We start from the raw sequence: 12215 nt of genomic DNA, 5'->3' as shown, positions 1-12215 counted from the left end.
CTTATCTAGCCATAACTGGGCTCTTCCTGAGTCAACTACTAACTACTCGTTGGCCCATTTTTATATCGATATTTTGCGTAATCTTTCTTGGGTTATTCCTTTTGTCTTAACTTACCTCTCGCATTGACTCCTTATTTATCAAAAACATCCCGGGTTGGAACCCTTACTTCATTTCCTTGACGTCATGCTTGCATAATGTTCTAGAACCGTAGTATATCTGTAGGATTTGGATAAGTGCAATCTCATCCCTTTCTCATTTTTATCGCATTCTTCCTTTATCATTCCATATTCCTCCCTTTAGGAAAGTACTAAGACTTGAAGCTATGATGACCTGCCTATAGATGTTTTTCCTCTTCATCTTTGGTGTCCTTTCACATCATCAATGACCCTTACTCGCCTTGCGATAATCCTTCTGTACCAAGGATAACAAAGTTCCTCACTCGCGATGGTGACACTTAGTGTAACTGGCACATACAGTCCCTTAAGCTTAACTTTGCTCATATTGCTTGCTTTAGGGAGGCGTCTCCCTGAATGACCATTCTCTAAATTTCTCATGAATCTTCTTCTATTGTCCATTCTATTATCGCTGGAACGAAATATGAAATTTTCATGATGTTGACCATTACCAAATTATTCAGTCCCTAATTCATGTTTAGTTTATCTTGTTCACCAGTCCATACTAATTTCTATTACTCCGAGGTCTAACTTTTCCTTCTGTTAACCATGTTAGATTTGTGAAATTATTTCTCGAAATGAGGATGTGACTGTATGGCCTATGCTCTTTTGTTGTCTTAACGCCCATCACCTCTCGTTTCTTTCTTCATTTGATTATAGATTCTATAACACTCTATCGTTGCCATCCATGTATCACATCTCACTCATAATGCTTCAATATCCCTCTTTGTACTTACCTGCTAATATTTCTACCTATCACTTTATTCTGAAAACTTTAACAAGACATTCTTTCGCTTTTGCCTCCCCTTGTTCCATCTACTGGATCTTCGGGCTGCCTAACATTCTCCCTTTACTAGGGAGTGGATCCATATTAAGATACTATTTATCCCTTCCAGGTTTTCCGTGCCTATCTTTGTAGTATTCATATCAAGCTGTACTATTTTAGAGTGCACCATCTGGGTGTCTTACAATGTGATCTATTAGCACCTTTGTAATATTCTTCGGAAATGTCAACTAACGCAACCAATTCATCCATATTTTAATTTGGGTTACTCTAACCCCAGCCAGATCCTGATATCTCGTCCTTTTCTTATACTACTTTTGTCGACCCCCTTGGGGTATAACTGGAATGGGTGTGACTAATTGTACATACCTCTGTTACTATTGAAGGTAACTCAAAATGATTATATCTCTCTGCCTGAGTTGAAAATACTGATAATTTTCATTAACTGAGTACCTCTTACCCTTTTTCACCTTGCTTCTTTTACTTGCTGGAACTTATGTCTACTTTTTGATTCTCTTATTCTTTTTTACCATAAGAGTGGATAGATATCTCTGCCTTAGGGATCCTTATCAAGAAGCTTACACATCTTAGTATCCACATGTTCTACTGGAGACCTTATATTTACTTATCATAACCATGATGCAAATCAAGTTCCTCTTACTCAATTCATCCACAGCCATATTTAATCCCCTACCAACCGTCTTTCTAGATGTAAGTATCATTGTATTAGGAATATAATAGAATTTAGGAATTTGAATTCTTACAAGAGAGCTCTACCACACGATCTAGAGTAAGAAGAAAGAGTGACAGTCCTAAATGCCCTATAGCCTCCTGCTTATAAGTGTGGTGCACGATACACCCATAAACAAGACTTTAATAGACACGGCTTATAGACTCCTTAGGACAGAACTACTCTGGTACCACTTTTGTCACGCCCCGAGCTCGGGGGCGAGACCGGCACCTAGTGCCTCATCTATCCTTGCGTACCACTTGCGACTAAGAGACTCTGAACATGTGATGTCATACTTTGGCCATGGGCCAATTGCAAGACAACTGCGAATGCTGACTAAATATCAACATAAAGCTGGCCCGACAATGCCATCGTAATTATTGCAGCTGACAAACCAACTAAATATACATATAGGGTCTACAAGCCCAACATATTGCACTAACTAACAGGATATGTCTACAAGCCTCTACTGGTGGATACACTGTGATCGAAATAGCTCCCTGACCTATTCATACCATATATACATATATACATTAAGATGTACATAAAGCTCTAGACCCGACAACTCCGAAAGGCATGGAGCTTACCGATCAAGCTGAACTCGGGCAACTTAATGAGGAGGTCTATCTGCCTGTCTGTCTGAACCTGCACGTATGAAATGCAGCGCCCCCAGAAAAGGGACGTCAGTACAATATAATGTACTGAGTATGTAAGGCAATATACTGAAAGCTGAAATTGAACTGATAATATAATAACTACAAGTAACTGGAAGCCAAAGATAATCTGAAGATATACTTACCTGCTGACACCTACTCAATTCTCTCAATATAGTAAGTAAAATAGATGTCCGGCCCTATAAGGCTCGGTATATATATATAACTGCTCTGCCGTAGTAGGCTCGCTCATAGGCGCTCGGCCATACTAGGCTATGTATCTCAACCAACTAGGCTCGCTCATATGCGCTCGGCCACAGTAGGATCGTCATATAACTTACCATCTGATCAGAGGTTGCCCAATAGGGGCCTGCCCATCGATTATAGCTCGATGGTAATGAAAATACTTTTAATACTGTATATATGTAAATTCTCTGCTCTCGTGACTGGAAGAAGAAAACACTTAATTGAATATGAAGTCCCAATAAGTAAAATATTGTAACTTACAAAACTAGGAAAATATACGTAAATTCCGGGACATGAATTTTTCTTTATGCCTCGTTATCAAACTTGTGTAATTACGGAATCAAACGAAATGAAGGAAGAACTTAGCCTTAACATACTTGGAGTAGGAAAAACTCCGTATAATATTTCTTAGAATTCCAAAAATCGGATTAAGCTTCTGCTTTTGTTGAAATTCTTAAACGAAAGTTTCTTCTGCTTCGTTGGAATTCTTGAATGAAATTTTTAAGCCTCTATCTTTGAATCATTCAACCAAGAAAGATGAATGTTACTTTAGGATAGTAACGTTCTTAGTTTCCTTGAAGTATTGCGGGGAAAATGTTTTCTGGTTCTTTGAAATCTTGAAAGAATAACACTTCTTGGATTCATTTAGTTCATTTTGGATCTTAGCAGATTATTTAGTTAGCCACCAATTCTTATTTATGCCTAGGTGGCAATAAGTGACTACTTAGTCACCCTTTACCTTGGTGGCTTCTTGCCACATTGTTTGGGGATAATTATTAAGTTTTTTTATCCACTTATTAGTTAATCGGGTAATGTCCCGTTATCCGGTAATTAATCAATTACCTGCATAATTTAAAAAATATCACAAATTACTTAAAATTCTATTTATTTTTAAAATACTTCATATATACTTTATATATTATACTACCGTGGTCATATGGTACCTTGCATGGGACTAGTCCATAAATACGGGATATTATAACTTGGACCGTATTTTATCCCAAATTGTCAATTTTCGACGAAACTCATTTTCTTTTGTTTGCTTACCTTATCCCCTTCACGAATTTACTCATCACATGTTTGAAATAGCATACTGCTTATAATTCCAAAATATCTCAAAATAATCTCATTCTCGGACTTGCTTTGATTAACTTACGTCGAAACTTTAGCATACGAAAATGCGGGATGTAACATCTCATTCCCGAGTTTTCATCAATTCATTTATGGCGTATTTTCACGTTCGAAAACATGGGGTGTAACAGGAGAAGTCCATGAACTATCGGAAATGGGGTAAATAACCCCGGCATCCAACCACTTTATGATCTCCTTTTTGACCACCTATTGCGTTGCTTCATTAAGCCTCCTTTGATGTTCAACGGAGGGTTTGGCACCCTCCTCCAAAAAAATCTTGTACAATCAAAAGGCGGGGCTTATACCCCGAATATCTTCCAATGTCAATCCTATAGCTTTCTTCCTCTTTTGTAGCACCGCCAATGTGGAGTCTATCTGCATATTAGTCAAACAAGAGGAAAGAATAACTGGTAAAGTAGAAAAAGGGCCAAGGAATTCATACCTGAGATGTGGGGGAAATAGATTTAACTCCAAGGTGGGGGGCTCTTCGATTGAGGGCTTTGTTAGAGGAGTTTTCCGGTTTTCAAGATCCAAGGATAACTTGCGGGGTTCATAAGTGTACGACCCCCTTCCTTGCAAATCATTCGCACATTCCACATAGCCATCCTTCTCCTCATCATCATAAAGGTTGAGCAAAATGGCCTCCAAAGTATCCACATTTTAATTGTGGCACTCGCATCATCAATAATCACACCGGTCACCAAGTCGACGAACGAACAAACTTCATTGCTATTTGGTTGCTCATAGATTTGCACACATGGAAGACCACCTTTTCATCACCCAACCGGAAGGTGAGCTCACCGGCTTCCACATCAACAAGAGCCTTCCCCGGAGCAAGGAAAGGTCTACCCAAAATAATAGGCACCTCATAGTCCACTTCACAATCAAGAATCACAAAGTCTGCCAGGAGGATGAACTTGTCAACACAAACCAACAAATAACCAATAATACCCAATGGTCTCTTCATAGTACGATCCGCCATTTGTAACCTCATGGATGTGGGTCTTGGTTTCCCAATTCCCAAAGTTTTGAACACTGAATAGGGCATCAAGTTGATACTTTTCCCAAGATCACATAAAGCTTCGGCAAAGTCGGTGCTTCCAATGGTACAAGGGATTGTGAAAGCCTCTGAATCTTCCAATTTAGGAGCCATTGAGTGCACAATTGCACTCACTTGATGTGTCTTCTTTATAGTCTCACAATTCATCAACCTCTTCTTGGTCACCAAGTCCTTCATGAACTTTGCATAGCCCGACATTTGCTCCAAGGCCTTAACCAATGGTACATTAATAGACAAACTCTTCATCATGTCAATAAACTTCTTGAATTGGTTCTCGCTATTTCGCTTGGCAAGCCTTTGAGGGTATGGAGGAGGAGTCCTTGGCATTGGTGCCTTAGCCTTTGGCACTACCGGTTATGGTATGTTAACAATGTGCTCCCTAGACGGGTTCAATTCTTCTTGAATCTCCTCCACATTGTCTTCAATATCAATTCTCACCTCATCATTTGCTTGCTCTTCATTGCTTGGCATCTCATCTTCATGTACCAATTGTTCCTCATTCACAATGTTCTTTTGATTTGAGGTGGTTGCATCTCCACTTTTTCCACTCCTTGTAGTCACGGCCATGGCATGTCCCATGTTGTCCCCCCCCCCCCGGTCCGGTCACCGTACGTCACTCGTTAGNTCCCGTGTTGTTCCCACCCTCCGGGTTCACCACCGTATCACTTGGTAGTGCCCCCTTAGGTCGAGTGTTCAAAGCTTGCGAGATTTGGCCCAATTGAACTTTCAAATTGCGAATAGAAGTGTTGTGAGAGCTAGTTGAGCATCGGAGTCGGCATTCTTCTCCATCATTTTCTTAAACATGTTATCGATTCGTCCCATCGCATTGTTGGAAGAGATCGGACCTTGAGAAGGATAAGGAGGCGGGTTGATCGGTTACATCCGGGGCCTTTGAAAACCCGACCCCCGGTTGTTGTTGTTGTTGTTCCACCCTCCTTGGTTGTTACCTCCCCAATAGCCTTGATTGTTGCCACTCCAATTGCATATTTTGACCATTCCAATTTCCTTGATTGCCTTGATTGTTCTAATTCCCTTAGTTGTTTTGATTGTTCCAACCACCTTGATTGCTTGAATTCCAATTTCCTTGATTTCCTTTGGTCGCCATTGTAGTTAACTTGGGCCTTGATTGTTGTTTCTTTGCCCTTGGAATTCGTTCACATATTGTACTTCCTCCTCTTGCTCATTTTATTGTCCATCTTGATCAAATCCACTATCATCTTGCTCATAATTTTCAACACGGTTTTGCACTTGAGGACCCTTTTACCTTATCTTGTTTACCATCATACTAACTCCCTCCATCGCATTTACTTGCTTGGGACATGCACTTATTGAAGTTGAGCTTTGGCTAGTTGATTCATTGTGTGACAACTCGGCAATTGCTTGCCCATGATCATGTAATTCTTTATGCAAGTGAATCACATTTGGATCACCTTGAGGAATGTTTGCTCTACTTTGCCATGCCGATGAAGTATCCTCCATTTCATCTAATATCTCACAAGCTTCCGCATATGGCGTTGTCATGAAATTTCCACCGGCAAGATGGTTGACCATGCGTTGATTGGTAGTGTTGATCCCCCTATAGAAAGTTTGTTGAATCATAGCCTCCGCCATGTCATTACTGGGGCGCTCTTTGACCATTGTTCGGTATCTCTTCCATATCTCATGCAACGGCTCGTTGGGTTCTTGTTTGAAAGCTAGAATCTCATCCCTAAGAGTTGCCATATGCCCAGGAGAAAAGAAATGGAAATGAATTTCTCGGCCAATTCATCACATGTATGGATCGAATGATTTGGCAACCTTTCTAACCAATCCAAGGCCTTCCCCCGTAGAGAGAAAGGGAATAGCCTCAACCATAAAGCATCCTCGGAGACATTGGTCTGTTTACTCCCCCAGCAAGTGTCAACAAACCCTTTCAAGTGCTTATATGCATTTTGACTCGGAGCCCCGGTGAAGAATCCCCGTTGTTCTCATAGTGTAAGCATAACATTTGTGATTTGAAAGTTTCCTGCCCTAATGCGGGGTGGGACAATAGCACTTGCGTATCCTTCATTCGGCAACACCCGGTGTGCCACCGCTCTTGGAGGAGGTGGGAGTGGACATGAACATTTTCATGAGGCGGGCGGCCTCGTCTATTTGCTTGAGGTTCAAGAGGAGCCTCATCAACTTGGTCATCATCCATGCCCCCCCCCCCAATAGCACGTTTCCAAGAGGATCATTGTTGTTGAGAGCCATCGTATCACCTACAATTGTTTCACAAAGAGATTAGTAACCGGAAGGAAAGAAGATAAATCACACACAAAACCAATATATAGCTAAATCCGTTTTAAGCTCCCCGGCAACGGCACCAAAAATTGATGTCGCCCAAATTCACATCACTAATTAGGATTGTGAAGCGCTCGATGCAATCATAATTACCCAACGAGAGTCGGGGTCGATTCCACAGAGAGCTTATGGATTAGGTATATATCTAGACTAAGCGTATGATGTGCCCAAAATGCACTTCCACATATTTTGTTGTTTCCAAAATGCACTTCCACATATTTTGTTGTTTCTTTCTACTTCTAATGTTTATGCTAATGTTTGTAAATGATAATCTAGAGAACAATATTTTTGGTATTGTTGTTTTTCAAGTTGATAAAAGATTAGGGTCGTGACTTCCACCTAGGTGGTTACCTAACGGGTTGTGCGTTGTAGGGCAAGTTTGATTTATCGGGGTGTAATATAGCAATCACACGTAATTACCCACTCTATACCTCTCGGTAGTTAGAGTGGTTTTGCCTAATTTGGCTTTCCAAGTCCAAATGGGTATTTCACGAGACAAGTGATAGATGCTCAAGTCGGGTCTTACTATCTCTAGATTCAACCCTTTAATTGGGGCTATCAATTTCTTGAGTTCATCCCAATTCCTTGTTAGCCAAGTTTTCCTAGACTTAGTCTCTCTTTCTCAAGTAATGACTAAGTCAATTAGGCATGAATCAATGTTTGGCTAAATATCACTAACCCAATCACAAACAAGCCCTAAATTAAACACCCATTAGGTACCCACACTAGGGTTGGGTCACAACCCTAACTAAGAAATTAGCTACTCATGGAGGAAATTGAAGAAACTAAAGAAGCAAATAAGATTAAACTCATAATAAATAAAAAAGGAAAGAAAATCCAATGTCAAAATGATAAACTATTACAAAGTTTCCCAAAGCATTAAAAGAAAAACGGCTATCTACTTTCTAATGTTCAAACTTAACCTAATTTTGACAAAAAGAACTATTTATACCCAGCTGAAATTATTGGACAAAATTGCCCCTACGGAGGTTCTGCGACCGCACAATTCTGTGTGCGGCCCGCACTTTGGTGTTGGCTTGACAGGATGGACTTTTGCAGCAGCACAATTCTGGGTTGCGGCCGAACTTCTTCAAATTCTACGGACCGCACAATTATGAGTACGGCCGCACTCTTGAGTTTGAGCTTTGACATGGAAGGCTTCTGCGGACCGCACATTTCTTAGTACGATCGCACTTTTGATTTTGCGGCCGCACAATAATGGTGCAGTCCACACAATAATAGTGCGGTCCGCACTTCTTCATGGACCAAAATCACATCTCTCTGAACCTCATCTTCTGCGGCCGCACTATAGTTGTGCGGTCCGCACTTTGTATTAAATTCCGATAGAGGAGTCTTCATAGTCTGTGGCCGCACACAATATTGTGCGATCCGCACTTTGCTCTTTTTTTTTTTTTCTGTTTTAGTCCTTGTCCAAAATTACTCGTTCTTGAGTTGATTTTCATCTATTTTCCGATAATCCTGCAAATAAGCACATTTTATCAGTTCTCGGGAATACCTTTAAGCATTTTTGAGCTAAAACGCAAGTAAAAGAGTGCAAATAAGTAGTCAAAATTTACTTATCAATAAGCCCGAGTACGTACTCATCACCTCACGTACACGGATTTCACATGACACAAATTAGCACAAATGACTAAAATCCTTAGGGGTAGTTACCCCACACAAAGTTAGGCGAAATACTTACCTCAAAAAAGCTAAATCAATACTCTAAAATGACCATCTCGTGCGAAACAACCTCTAGACGGCTCGAATCTAGCCAAAATAACTCAAAAACATCAAATAATGCCTAAGTAAACAATCCCGAATGATAAAGGTCGAATCTTTACTCGTTTACTCAAAGTCAACTAAAAAGTCAAACTCGAGTCCGCACCTCGGAACCCGATAAAACTCATAAAATCTGACAAACCCATTCAATTACGAGTCCAACCATATTAATTTCACTCAAATCCGACTCCGAATTGATGTTCAAAACTCAAAAATTTACTTTAGGAAAGTTTAGACAAAAACCCCCCAAGTTCTCTTTAAAATTCATAATTCAAATTCCAAAATCAAAGATAGATTCATGAAATATAATCAAAACCAAGTAGAAAATACTTACGCCAATCCATGTGGTGAAAACCGCCTCCAAAGTTGCCCAAATATGAGCTCCATAGCTCAAAGTATGATAAAATGACAAAGACTTTTGAAATAGAGTACTTTAAACACTGCTCCAGAGCTACGCTTCGCGATCGCAATCACCAAGTCGTGATCGCAATTCAAAAATTTTCTAGCACACATTTTACCTTTCGCGATCGCGATGAACAAATCCCGTTTACCCTTCCCAAACTCTTCTCAGACAGCCTGTAGTTTAGCTGCTATAACGTTTTGCACAAAACTCTATATGACAAATGGTTTGATTTTTGAAAACTAGACACAAAGAGCTATAACTTTTGTTTTGGATCATCTCCAAATTCCTTATGGATTGGAAGATATAAGCTTTCAAAGTCGGGTCAGTGACAACAGAATTTTTCTCATGATCGTGAAAAGCCTTACACGATCGCGATTCACAGTGCCCAAACAACAAGTTTGCTCTTCGTGAACGCGACCAAAGTCCGCGATCGCGATGCACACCCCTGTGGCCAAAAGCCAGCAACTAACAATGGCCTAGAAATTATCCGAAATCACTACAAAACTCACCCGAGCCCCTCGGACCCAGTCCGAACATACCAACAAGTCCCAAAACATATTACCGACCTACTCAAGCCCTCAAATTACATCAAACAACATCAAAACTACGAATCACACCTCAAATTGAACTTAATGAACTTTTAACTTCTACAACTCGCACCGAATCATATCAAATCAACTAGGAATGACGTCAAAATTTGCTTGCAAGTCCCAAATGACATAATAGAGCTATTCCAACTCCTGGATTCTCAATCCGAACCCGATATAAATAAAGTCGACTTCCGGTCAAACTTATGAACATTGCAAGCCTTCAAATTTCTAACTTTCACGAAAATGCATCAAATCAACCTACCTACCTTCAAATCCAAATCCAGACATAAGCCTAAGTCCAAAATTACCTTACAAAGCTATTGGAATCATCAAAACACCATTTCGGAGTTGTATACACAAAAGTCAAACTCCGATCAACTCTTACCGCATAAGCTTCTAAAATAAGAATCATCCGAAAATAGAACCCGACCACACACGCAAGTCACAATACATAATAAAAAACTACTCGAGATCTTAAGCCACCGAACGAGGCGCTCTCAAAACAACCTATCAGGTCGTTACATCAACTCCCGGTCAAACTTATGAACATTCCAAACCTGCAAATTTCAAACATTTGCCAAAATGCATCAAATGAACCTACGGACCTCCAAATCCAAATTCAGACATACGCCTAAGTCCAAAATCATCATACGAAGCTATTGGAATCATCTAAATACCATTCCAAAGTCATCTACACAAAAGTCAAACTCCGGTCAACTCTTACTACTTAAGCTTCTAAATAAGGATTATCCTTCCATATCAATCCCGAATCATCCGAAAATCGAATCCGACCACACACGCAAGTCACAATACGTAATAAGAAGCTACTTGAAACCTTCATCCACTGAACATGACGCTAATTCTCAAAATGACCAGTCGGATCGTTATATTAAATCCTGAATTTTTGTACTTCTCTCTTTTGATTGGGCAACCCCATATTTGGATTTATATATTCAGGAATCCACTCATTTTTTGCCTGGAAGTATGCTTCTTAAACATACGGGGTTCAAGAATAGTATCTTGGTGATATGAAATGAAGGACTGAAGAAGGTAAATGATTATATAAAAAAAAAAAAACTAAGAAGAGAGCTCGCTCAAGAGTGGCCTTTTTCCTCTTTTCTTTCTTCATGTCAATTAATTATGTGTAATTATAGTGTTAGTAACTGCCTTGATTTGTGAAGTAGTTTCAAATATGACAAATTTAAGATGAGATTATAAAAATTAAAAGTAACTTGATAATATTTTGTTTGCACATGTTCCATTACTTTTTTTTCATGTTCCCATTGCTTAGTGACTCAGTTATGACACATTAAAGTTTTTTGTTCTGCCTATCGAAGTTCCTTCAAAGACTTTTGGTTGTAATTTGGTTATTATTGAAGCTGGTGTTGGTGGTTATGATGTTGCTCTTTATGTCGTTAAGAAAATAAGCCACTCTTTTGTAATCATGTGGTTAAATATAGGTTCTCGTTGACTATTGTTATGCTCGTTGTCAAGAAAGTAAACCACCTGCAGAGGAACTCCATAATAAGCGATATGATGGATAGTTTGTGCTGATACTTTTTGCTCTTTCTTTTGTTAATTCTGCTTCCTTTCTGTTGTTCTTGAATCAGTAGGCATTGTTGAGAAGAGATTGTTATATTTAGTAATTACCCAAAATATAGGTATTGTCCTTAAAATTAGGTATTGTCTTTATTGCTATCTGCTAATTGCCTATTCTCTTGATTAGAACTGTAAATCTTATTATATGTATCAACTCATTTACTTCTCAGAGAGAAAAGGTTAAAAGTTTTATTGTTTACTAACTGATATAAAATAAGATGTAAAGTTAGCCTTTTGTTTTGTTTCAGAGTTCCATGCATAGAGATTAAGAAGAAAAAGCCGTTGAAATTCCAAGTCCCCCTTCAAGCGCGCGCCTTAGTTTTTCCATTGCTTTAGTCCGACAACTTATCGATGCTGGTATAGCCCATGCTTTTGGCTTTTCATGGCCGCCTCCATATGTGCTAACATGTTATATTTTTTTTCCAATTAGCATTTGGATTTGGTGTTGTTTTCCGTCTACATTCTGCCATGTTTTAGTTGTTTGATTAAGGACCTAAATTGTTGACTCTAGCCATGTGCTCTATTTGAAAGGAGTCAGTGATATTGTACCATAATGTCACCTATATATGGAAGATCTTAAAGAAACATCTCGCTAGGTGGTAAGCCAACCTGCTATCATAAAAGGAAAGTGAGGTCTCTAGCTCCATTGGCTGGTGAGTCCTCATGATCTCTTTGACTTTACTACTTTTTGTACCATTAATATGTTCGATTAATGTTATTCTTGAATTACCTTGATAAATT

The sequence above is a fragment of the Nicotiana attenuata genome, chromosome 10 (genome assembly GCF_001879085.1).
Source record: "Nicotiana attenuata strain UT chromosome 10, NIATTr2, whole genome shotgun sequence".
Taxonomy (NCBI): domain Eukaryota; kingdom Viridiplantae; phylum Streptophyta; class Magnoliopsida; order Solanales; family Solanaceae; genus Nicotiana; species Nicotiana attenuata.
Note: the sequence above shows the minus strand (reverse complement) of the source record.